Source organism: Cygnus olor, chromosome 2 (assembly GCF_009769625.2).
Source record: "Cygnus olor isolate bCygOlo1 chromosome 2, bCygOlo1.pri.v2, whole genome shotgun sequence".
Taxonomy (NCBI): Eukaryota; Metazoa; Chordata; class Aves; order Anseriformes; family Anatidae; genus Cygnus; species Cygnus olor.
The window spans coordinates 90,018,225-90,030,570 of NC_049170.1; positions in this window are offsets into that span (position 1 = coordinate 90,018,225).

A 12,346-nucleotide genomic window follows, 5' to 3' on the forward strand; every position below is an offset into this window, starting at 1 on the left:
TACAAGTGTCAGTTCAGTTTAGATCCCACATTTAGTACTGGAGAGATACTAGCTAATTTTACCTTCCCATTAGAAAATAGATGGGAAAATTCAGTGCTGATTACTTATCAGTCAGTGTTTCACAGGCAAAAGATGAGCTATACTTTAGTTTCCCCTTGTGCAAAATAATACTGCCATGTAGGGATGGTTTATGGAGCGCTGCTCAATTTCCTGGCAAGTTTTGAAGTTTGGGCATCTATTTTTGTTCATACTGGGTGGAAGACAAGTCCTTGCAAGAATTTCACAAAACAGAACTCTCTCCAGCCACCCAAATTCTGATCAAAAAGAGCATCCTGATCTTTTCCTGAAGTTCATATGAGGTGTGATAAATCCTGCACTTAAACTGCTGTTAACACTGAGACATCTGTATGAAATGTTTTAATGTTGATGGAATGGTATATTTCAGTGACGTGTATGTTCTTCAAAGTAATCAGGATTCTTGCAGAATTCCTGAGTGCTTGAATGCATCTGATTTTGCAGTCTACTATTGTTTTTCTCATGGAGGTTATATGTAAAATTGCTTTTTGATACATAATACAGCTGTTGAAAGTTTAGTGATCTTTTGGTATGGGTCAACTTAAGCCATTATACCTTGCAGACAGTTCATAACTCCTAGACAAAAGCTAAATACTACTTTATCCAAAGTTCTTAGATGTGGCCATGGCTTGGATCAGAAACTCCCTTGTTTGGTCTAGAGGCAGACCTGAATGTGGGCTGATCCAGCGCAAAATCTTGCTGCCCAGATTCTGAGATCGTATGAACAACAGACTTTGCCTGTAGTGAATAATTAAACAAATGAGCCTAATGTTCCCTGCCTCTGTTGGTTTTGGCTTATTAATTGTGTGTGTGATCCCATGGCCCATACTTCATGCTACGTGTTCACTGCAAAGAGCAGCCCCCTCCCTGGCATCGTGTCGCGCTGCCTCCTGCTTTGTTCTCCACCACTGAACAAACACAGTATTTCTAATGTATTTAGTTTAACACCCCCGCATAAGCGGGCTCAGGATTAGACCTTCTGTTTATAAGACGAGGTTTAAAGCAAGTTTGTTTTCTCTGCTTAATCCAGATTAATAAAAGATTTGCATTTTGTGTCATTCTTTGTTAACTATAAAGTCCATTAGGATATACTGCTTGCTGTGTGGTTGCATAGACACTGCAACAATACTCTTTGATCGTGAACTCAGATATAAGGACATTCTTTATAATTGAGTGCAATGAATTCTCTAATTGCTTTAACATGATGCATCAGTTTTGTCATACTTTTAAACTCAGTTGATGTATTGACTCTGTCTTGAGAATTATCAGCTGTATTAAACCTTGATTTAGAAACAGTATAGGGCAGGCATAATCATTTATTGGTCATAAATGGTAATTGCCTGTTTCAAAATAACAATTTATATCCATACACTGATATTATTGTTGATGTTGCATTACTTTTACCTGAATATTCAAGCTGTTCTTTGCTTTGCTTGAGCTTTGTAACAAGGTAACTCTTAGCAGTGTTTCACAACTGTTTGTTTGTTGTTTGTTTTTTTTTTTCTTTTGAGGCTGAACTCTGCTGTCATGGAATCTGATTGCAAATCTCCCTTGAACATGGATCTGAGAGTGTGCCATAAAAAGAGAAAGCAATCTTTCTACATAATAAAATCATAATAAAGTGCGTTTGTGCTTTTTTTGCAGTCATGCCTGGGTTTGGAACAAATATGACCCCATCAATGAAAGTATTCTAAGCTGTTTTTGACTACTAGAAACCAAAAGATGGACTATCTATTAATCTGAATACCACAGAACAAAATGGTAGTTAATGTTGCAGGTATGAATTCCAGTCTCCTTCTGAGAAGGAAACAAAGTGTGTATTATTAGGGGGTTGTATGCTGTGTTGTTGCCTGTCACTCCTTTCCCCCTCACCATAGACATACACAGATTTTTGCAGTACTAGTCCTTCACAGATTTTGACTGTTGCTTTGATTTTTGGTACATAGCCAGTTCAAGTTAAAATGAGGACAGAAAGAAGGGAAGGATGTCTGTGATATTTCAAGGATTTTTAAAATCAAAGTAGATACCCAGATTCAGACTAGTTCAAAGAGCTAAAAAGGACTGTCACTGATTCTGCAGCCTGAACTGCTGAATGTCAGGCAGCCCTTTATCAACCGCCTGGCCTATCCATTACTTTCCTCCCTGGCAACATACTAATTCATATTAAACCTGTGCGTTGTGCAAGTGTCATGTTTCATCATTCGGGTAAGTCCGGGAATGACCAGACCCCAGCAGCGTACGGTTCTGGGAGTGGAGATGTTGGAGTCGCCTTTACTGCTGATGCAGAGCTGAGAAGGAGCTGAATGGTAGATGGTCCATAAGCCAGATTTGTGTATCCCTTTGGGAATCAGGACTTTCCCCGCTCTTTATCTAGGTCCCAGCTGAACATCATTGCAGACCCACTATCGTTCTCTCTAACAGGAAAGCTGTCTGCTGTCCTCCTCTGCCATCTGTGCTTCATCCATATTCCTACATGTCTTATTCTAGCTGCGGCCTCATTAACTTTCAATACTTGCAGCCTAACACGACTTACGCAGGGGCTTGAAAGGAGAGGTAGGGCAAGGTCATGTTCTGAATCTTGATTAAATGGTTTGGTAGGAGCTGCCCGAGTCTGTTTGAACACAGAGGCCTTGGGCAAAAATTCCTCTTGCTGCTCCTTATCTCAGCAGAGATCTACAGGTTATCTGCACTGTTCCAGCAGTGTTCAGCAGTTAAGGGGGGGAAAATCAGACTGAAAGCTTTTCATACAGATAAGACTGAGAAGTACCTTTGTACAATGGAGCAATAACAAGCAGAGGGCAGCACTTCGATGCAAAGGAGATCATCCTTCCAATCAGAGGACATTTGCAGTATGAATTGAGAATCAGTTCATAAATTATTTTGTAAAATACTGTTTCATGATAAGGAGAAGGTGTCCTCTGTCTTCCTAAAATAGAAAGGAGGAAATCATGTCACATTAAAGTACAGATTTTAGTGCCTTCTGATTTAGCAGTTCAAGTGATAAGCTGTATGTATATGCTGATATCCAGAAGAATTTTAGGATTATGACAAACTAAAACAGCTTCTCCAGGAGGGGTTCTTTTATGGATTAAAAATTCCGTGAATGTATTATAAACATCAGATGTTACTTTCACAAGTGAGATCTTCTATGCATATGAAGTGCTCAGCTGGGTTAGATTTTGTTATCACTCTTCCTTGTTAGGAGATGAGTTTTGGCATGACTGGTGTTACAAGCATTTCCCCTGTATTTATTTCAAATCTTATGTAGTTCACTAGAATAAAAGACCTCCAGTGGAAAAACAAAACAAACAAACAACAACAACAAAAACAGGTCAAAGGTTTAGACACAGAATGCATTAAAAGTTTTCTAATACTGAATCCCTGCCCAAGGTGAGGAGGAAGATGTCTGTCCTCGTGCCAGTGCCTGTCCTAGGTGAGGGCTGTGGTTGAACTCTTGGAGAAGAGCCTCTCTGTTGGAACCATCCAGCACTGTAGATCCATTTGAGGAAACTGTTGGAGAAGCGTGGCCTCTTTCCGTCTTTACCTAACAGTTCAAGGAGACAGACAAGCAACCTCTCTGTGGGGTTTCTACTCATTTGTTTTCTTTATCACTTAGTGGAAGTCCAGAGGACTAAGCTGAAAAGTAAAATCAAAAGGCAAACTCCTTAATGACTGGTGTCAAGTGGCGCAGGTCCAGAGGTTGGGCCTGCAAGCTTTAACCAGTGGAGCAGGTTTCTATCCTTCTGGAGCACCTAGGGATGCCTTCATGTTTCTTCGAGGCAAGAGAAGTAGGCATTTTCTGAGATGCAAGCAACAAACTCAGGCTACAGCCCAGGTAGAAAACTTTTTAAATTAGCAAAACAGAAACCAGCTCACTGGTCTGAAGGCAACAGGATTCTTGTCCCATTCAGCTCTTAAGCAGATTTTAACCTAGAATCCTAATCAGGAATATTTTGTAAATTATCAAAAATCCAGATAGACACCTGCAGTCTGAGAGAGACATTTAATTGTTCCCATAAGCATGGGGTCTGCACGAGTTCTGTTTGCTTATGCATACAAATATTTATGATCAAATTTACATTCATACTGAATTACACAAGAGAGATGAGGTAAGACTAGTCTTTCTGACAAATTATTCAGAAACCTTAAAATACGTAATGTGTATCTGCTATACATTGGAATAATCAGTATGCATCTGGTACATTTTCTTATTAGGTTTTATATTATTGTGCCTATTCCAGGAAAATATCATGATTTTACTGTGAAGAGTTAGATGAGACTCCTGCTCTGTGTACACCAGGGGCCTGAAAGGCAATAAATAAATAAATAAATAAAAATATTTGGAAGCATAAAGAATAGGATGAAAACTAATACAGAAAATATTACAATGGCTTTATGGAGATAGTTTCTCTTTTCTCCTACAATTCCCTGTCCAATTTTCATCAGCCCTCTCCTAGAAATATAAACCAAAAATACAGCATGTTCAGAGATGGATTAAAAAATAGCAGAGGAATGTAAAACTTCCATGTGAAAAGAGGAGGAAAATATTAGATGTGTTCATATTACAGAGGAAGTGTAAAATGAAAAATAAATTGATAAAACTATTTAAAACAATGAGTGCTGTGAAAAGGAAAAAAATTAAGTATTAAGATCTATACAGTTATCTTGTAATACAAGCCTTCAAGAAAATTGAAAATAGGGGCATTCCAAATGGAAGGAATGCTTTAAAAATACATATTTAGCCTGTTGAACTCAGTGCTGCGGGACGGTGGTGAGGTCAAGTAGATGCTGGCACTCAAGAAAGGAGTGAATGTTTACACTGATAAGAACATCTGAACTCGGGAAAGTACATAAAGAAGAAAATTTACAACCAGAACTGTTGTGGAGTATACAAAATCATCTGTAAATAGGGACTATCACAGAAATTGTATGCATGAATTACTTTGCAATTTCTTACAATGTAGTCTCATGCTCTCCGCTCTGGGATAGGTAGTATCGGTTACTGAATAAAACTAATATTCTGCTGATTTAACGGTTCCCCCCAAATTGTTTATAATCTTGTGTTTGCAAAATTAGTAACAAGTAATTTTGCATTGAGGATGTTTATATCAGCACAGGACTTTTTACGTCAAGGTAAATAATGCTGGAGTATCTCAAGTCACTTCAAATGTTTATATTAATTGACATGAACACTCCCCCCTGTTTCTTCAAATTACAAATATTTATTTTTGGTCAAAGCTTGGAATACACTTGTGTGTGTACACGCTGACTGGGAAAAACACATTTTAAGTAGAATGATAATTACCTGCTAACTGACATAAGATGCAGAAGTCTGACCATGAAAACAAGTTTTAAGTCCCCGCAGAAGCTCATTTTGTTGACATAAAGACAGATAAACTATCAAGCACGTGTTTGAGCATTTGTTGTCTTTTCCCATAAACGCTTTTCCCTTGAAACATGTTTATTTTAACTTTCATATTTTCTAGATCAATTTGCATTAAGTGAGCATCCGCAATTCAAAGTGGATACCTATTATGAAATTACAAGGTATTTTTTTCCTCCAAAGTTTATCTTATGGAAGTCACCAAGACAAAGCTCAGTACTACGCTAGTTATGAAATATAAAGAAATGTGATAACATGTACCTATTCAGTAGGTTAGTGCTGATGGTAAGATAGAAATTAAAGCAAATTTCAGACGCTCAAGTTTCAAAACAGTTGCTGTTTCCCTCAAGAAAAGGCTATTCTTACATATATTAGAATATACTTAAAAAATATACTAGCAAATGGCTATCACGCTCCCTGCTGTTGGCTCTTGAATGTCCTTCTTGCTTGTGTCTTGTCTAATGTAGACTGGAGAAAAAAAAAAAAAGAAAAAAAAAAGGTAACAATGGCTACAGCATTTCTGTATGTTCCTTTATTCCCATTTCCTCTTCTCATTAGTCCTTAAATAACAGAAACTTTTTGGACAAATGGGTATGAAACACAAGCTTTTTGGCTTAGAACCATGTTTCTTTAAAGAAAGTTAAGACCAGTGACAGATTCCATCTGAAAATATCATTTCCTTGCAAAGTAATGTAAGCCTTGTTAGTCACTAAACCACATACACCAGTAAATGTAGTCAATGTCAATGTCTCAAGGTCTTGCACTTTCCAAGAAAGGCCAATTAGCTGAGTTTTATGGTAAGATCTCATGCTGGCACAAACCATTACATTTGACAAAACCAATGCCAATTTATATTGAAATCCAAAAGCTTTTTTTTTTTTTTTTTTAAATGCTGATTCATTTATTCATTTGCTCTTTTAAAATTGATAAGTGGGATATTCTTTATCTTACTGAAATGTAATTATCAACTTCCATTGTTGAGCCAAAAAAAATCAGTTCTAATGATGTTGTCAGATGACTGACTACTGGGCAGGAAATGAGTGAATTTATTTATTTATTTATTTATTCATTTATTTATTTATTTTGGAGTCCTTACAGAATTTGCTATACCAGGATAGACAACTGGTCCATCATAGACTCGTCTTGCTTCTGGAAGTAGCCTTTGCCTCACATTCTCTGAAGACCAAGTTCTGCAACCCCCTGCAATCACTGCATTGTTACCCTTTAGTGTACAGCTTGCATCACAGAAATAATTGGAAAATGAAGAAAGACTATCTCCATCTACACCTTTCCCTAAAATGAACTTGTCAAAATGGATCAAATGGCTTCTCAACTCAGAAGTCAAATTGTATTAGAATATATGATAGTATATTTTCAGTAAACTCAAAATGAGGAAATGTTTATAGCCAACTCTTCCAACAATGTTCTTGCAGCGTAGAATCAGACCTTGCTTCCAGTTTTCTCTGCAGTCAATTCAGTGACTTTCTGAGTTGCAGCACACTCTGCAGACTTCCCTCTGCTCCCTAGCAGGTTTTCTTTCCAGCACTTCAGCATCCTAATTCAGTTGTCCCTCCATCTAAGCACGAGCTGTTGGTTCTGAGGTCTGTCCTGTGACCCTCACCATCCTGTCCAAGCCGTGCAACCTCATCCTCATCAGCCAGTTACAGGAAAGTGGTAACATTCATATTGTCAGGAGGAACCCACCTGGCTTCTTATTTTTTAAGAGAGGATAATAGAAAACAGTCAGGAAATCCATAAAGAACACAGCACAGTGCTCTTCTTGCTCAGTCAATGACAGGACAACGGGGAATGGTTTTAAACTAAAAGAGGGGAGATTTACATTAGAGGTGAGGAGGAAATTCTTCACTCAGAGGGGGGTGAGGCACTGGCACAGGTTTCCCAGAGAAGCTGTGGATGCCCCATCCCTGGAGGTGTTCAAGACCAGGTTAGATGAGACCCTGGGCAACCTGATCTAGTGGGTGGCATCCCTGCCTATGGCAAGGGGTTTGGAACTAGGTGATCTTTGAGGTCCCTTCTAACACAAGACATTCTATGATAGTGATGAAAGAAGAGGATTTTGATCTGTATTTTAGCTGACTGTGATTTTAATAGCCAGCTCTGGAGAATCATCCGTCATTCAAAAATCCCATGTGGTTCTGGCTTTGTAGCACTACAAATGGTAAAAAATAGGTCTTAAGGGATGCTTGTTTGTTCCCATTGTGTCTCATCTATGTCCTTAAGATACCTTAGCCACCTTTGTGGCCTCACTGACATCCACAAGCTTGAGAGCTTGAGCAGTTACAATTAACTGGAACTTGATGAAGCATAGACAGTCCTTGGTTTGAGGTTAATGAGTAAACAGCAGGAATCATTCCCTTTACAGTCAGAGAAAATGGCTGTGAACACATATACATGCTTTAATGGATGCAAAATCAATTATTTTCAGAATAAATTTTACTTTACAACTTCATATGTCACATGCCTTTTCTTTCTGAGAAAGAATCAGGACTGACTAGCAGAGGAGGGCAGTTTCTCTAAGCTCACCCACCCCCTCATTTTTTGAGGAGCTAACAAGTGAAGGAATCCAGTGACTTGAAGAATCAGGGAAGAGGACCTCATAAGTAAGCCCTGTAAATGCCCCTATAGAAAACTGCGAGTGCAATGATAAAATCAGTTACAATGACTTTTTCAGAGTCTCGATGCATGCATTTCCTTCTTTTCTTCACAGGCTGGTGTTATCTGCAGAACATCCATCCAGCCTAAGCTGAAGTTGCTGGCAGCTGCACTTTTAATGTGCAGTGTTCATAAAGGTTTTGAACTCCAGTCGCAGGCAACCTGGACTTGGGCAGACAGCAGTGGTGGTTACTTTTGACTTAGTCTCCATTTTGTCTGGTAACACTCCATCCATAAAATGGGGGTAAAATTACTTCCACCCTGCAGAGGAGTGCTGTGAATATGTATTAATAAATAGTTGTGAAGCATTCATCTGTTATAGTCCTGAGCACTGGAGGAAATCTCTTGAGGAAATTAGCTCTGTCAACAGAACAGGGTTTAAGTAGCATGCAGTGATTAAAGCAGGAGAAGGCCTTGAGCATGAAACAGTGAAAGTGAAATAAAATGTCTGTGCATATGAATTAAACCCCCTTGCCTATGGGCTCAAGGAGGCAGGAGTGCTGTGAGAGACTGCAAGTGTGCTGTACTAAATGGCATTGTGCAATGTGCCCACCACACAAACCTTATTTTTCCACCCTTTCATCAGTGGCAATATCTTCCAGAACTGGCTACCTAAGGGGAAGAACTTGCACAGGAGACAGGGAACTCCATGGCATCACCATCAGAACATCCAACGGGTTCCAACATCCTGTGACAGCATGATCCATGGAAAAATATAGCAGTTGTTTTTTCCCAGTTTGTGCAGGATATTCAGATATCTATGACCTAGTGATTTTGGAAATGTACGCCTTGAATTCATCTTCACCACCAATATACAGTATTAGCCATTTTTAGTAATATAGACTATTGCTTCCTTTACATTATCAGCCAGCCATGACATGAGAACAATTTTCAGTAACAATCAACTGATTTTGTATGTGTTACGTGGCAATTAAAGCTTGATTCAGACCACTGACAAACTTCTGTACCATAATAAGTCCTTACCTCCCAAATAAGAAGTTTTCTGTTAGTTGTCTTTATTATTCCCCGCAGAAGACATTTTCTGTGATTCAGTCATATGAAACCCATTGCAACGAGTAGAAAACCACCTTCTGTCAAAAAAAAAAAATCATATTAGTATTGTATCCCTGAACTACCACTCCTCAGTTTCCCCATCTGTAGGGTGAGAATAAGCAGGCAAAATTTAATGATAACAAAGTGCTTTGAGATCTGTGGATGAAGGAGGCTGAAATCCACAGTATTATTCTTGGTCTCGTGACAGACTAGATTTCACTTACACTCCATATTTTGAAAAGTGTGTTATGTTATTTGCCTGTCCACTTTAACAATGACAATAAATCATTTCCACACTTCACTAAGAGAACTAAGTTTTATTTATAGATTATAGTGCGGATAAGGCAGAAATACTGTTCCCATCACTACAGTAAAGGATCTGTCAGCACTTTCATTAGCACACTTTAATTCCAGTGGTTTACAAGCCCATTTTGATTACCATTACCAAATAGACTGCTTTTTTCAGCTGTATTAATGTTAAGCGAATAAATCATGGAAGCTAAAATTACTTTTGTTCTCCCACAACTAAAGTTGGCTTGAAGTTGAAAAATGAAATTTGGAGAGCAGTTCCATTTGTCCAACAGAAAGAGAATAAGAAGCTGAAGAAACAGTTGTTTCACATGCTCATGTTGTAATTTCACAATTGTGCATTTTAGATCTGTATTAACACGATGATATACCGGAGAAACTAACATTCCTGTGGAGCTACTCCAATTGCTCAGATACCTTGCATCTTAAAAAAAACCAACAACTGCTTAAAAACCTATTTACGTTGTTTCTGGGTGGTCCTTGGGTTACAGAACACGCTTTCAATAACTTTCCATCAAACATATATTTTTTTATTTTTTAATAAAAAAGAGGAAATTAAAGACAAAAAAAGTGTTATTTTAACATTCAGGTTTCAACAATAATGAAATTCAAAGTTAAGCTTGACACACCATTTTAACTCATTCAACAATGTATTTTTAAGAAATGCCAATAATGGGATGAGTTAAGAAGAATAAATCAGCCCTGAATGAAAACTCCTAAGTTATGTTTCATTCCTAAAAGAATGTGTGTGCATGAAGGATTTCCCTCGTATGTTTTTGTAATAAGAACTTGGGAGCTTAGAACTGTGAACTGTATTTGATCATGCACAACCTTTATTTTTTTGGAAAGTGCTTGTGAGATGGACTCGGGGACCCCAAGGTCAGCAATTAATAGAGTTTGCCTTGGTTGCCTGCCTCAAAAAAGGGACTCACTCTTCCGTGATACCTCCAAAGGCATAGGGACCGCAGCCTGGACTTTGCTGAGGCTTCCCCAGAGGTTCTGAATGCCCCAGATGATTTTGTTCAGCGTGACCAAGAAAAACAGTCTTGCCCTCTGAGAAGGCCTTATCTTCTGTGAAGAGAAATGCAGTGAGACAACCACATACACTGTTCCTGTCACGTCCCTAATTGTCTTTCCAGATGCAATGCCTGTCTTGCCTCATGCTGCGTACCACTGACTGACAGACAGACAGTATCTAACTGTTTGGTTGCATTTTACTGTGTGCTAAGTTCTTTTAAAAGCCATCTATATTCATTCAAAAGGCTGCAGATGGACAGCAAGGAGGAAAGCTGGCTTGTGAAGAATATCCAGAAAGGTGGGAAATCATTCACAAGTGGAACTTTTTTGATGTATCTCTCCTGCTACAGGCACATACACACACAGACCTTGTAATGCTATTCTGTTTTGTGTTTCCTCTGTATTAATTGAAATTCTAATGAAACCTAGCTTCTGGAATTCGAAGGTCTGTAGTGTTTTGGGGACATTTACAATAAGGAAAAAGTATAGGTAGATGTGACTCAAAGCTCTGGCCAATTCAGGATCCTTTCATGTTTGCATTCTCTATTTTCTTTTCCAGCAGTCTGGTCATATGAAGCATCTCCACTGGCCACTTTGTATCTGGAAATACAACTGAAGATCATGACACACAATGTCTAATTCTTCCTTATGTGATTTATAGTCTGTGGCTAGCTGTTTTGATGTTGAACCATCCGATTTCTATTGGCTACAAGAATTGTACTCATCTTTTGCTTTTGTTTTCTGGTATTGGAGGAAAGATAGCTGATGACGTCGCATAGGAACTATATAAAAACTTGGATTCTATGATTTATCTAAAATTGTCCTCCAAGTATTAATGCCTCTGTACCAAGCTAAGTGCCACGTATTAATTCAGTAAAAGTCAGGATTAATCCAATGAATGGCAATCTTACATCACCCAGTATTGATCACTGATTAGCAGCAAATGTACTGACCTGTTTTATGAAAATGAAAGTTTAATATAAGTGGCACTTGAGTAAATTATAATTAACAAAAACAAAATATACTGGTTACATTGGGACAGAAATATACAATATAAATAGGCAGACAGATTTGCATTAATACTGTTTTATCTAGAATCTAAATATACAGTACTGAAGCAGAAGCAAAAGTATATTTTTTAAAAATGGAGTTTTAGATTGCTGGGGTACAAAACTCAAAACCAAGACTTCACTGAATGTAGCTTTTGATGTTGCATGAGGGTCAAAACAGAGAGGCGATAATGAGAAATGGGCTGAGACAACCCTTGTGCCCTTTTTCTTGTCCAAGCTGAGGAAGAATTAGAAAAAGAAGTGTGTAACACATTGGCTGTGAAAGTTCTGAAACAGCAAAGTGGGTTCTGAGTTTCAAATATTTGTTGATTTTAGTCATCTGTGTGCTTTTTCCTGAAAATATGCATAACTGTAGGCAAAAACAAATCATGACAAGTCACTCCTGAGAATATCAGAACCAGTGGGTCAGACTGTGTGCAGGCAGAAATCCCCTTTCGTCCCAGGGCTGACAAATATTCCCAACCCAGTAATCATTTTGGGCAGGAAACAGTTGCTTCATCCGTATATTATGATCTAGAGGTCATGCTTTCTTGCTCAAGACGCTTCATTTCTGTGACAAATCCCCCCATTTCTCACAGCAGTACAGTTCCCGTCCTGCAGCCCCCTCCACATAGGATGAAAAGGCAGGCAGTGGTGAATCACGACCATAAAGCTCGGCGTACCCGGGAGTGCTGACAGACATCAGGCCCATGCTCGGTGCGTGGAAACGCAGCCAGTCCTCTGGTACAGTGAGATCCTCCTTGCTGAGCCTGCAGCTTGCTTCAGG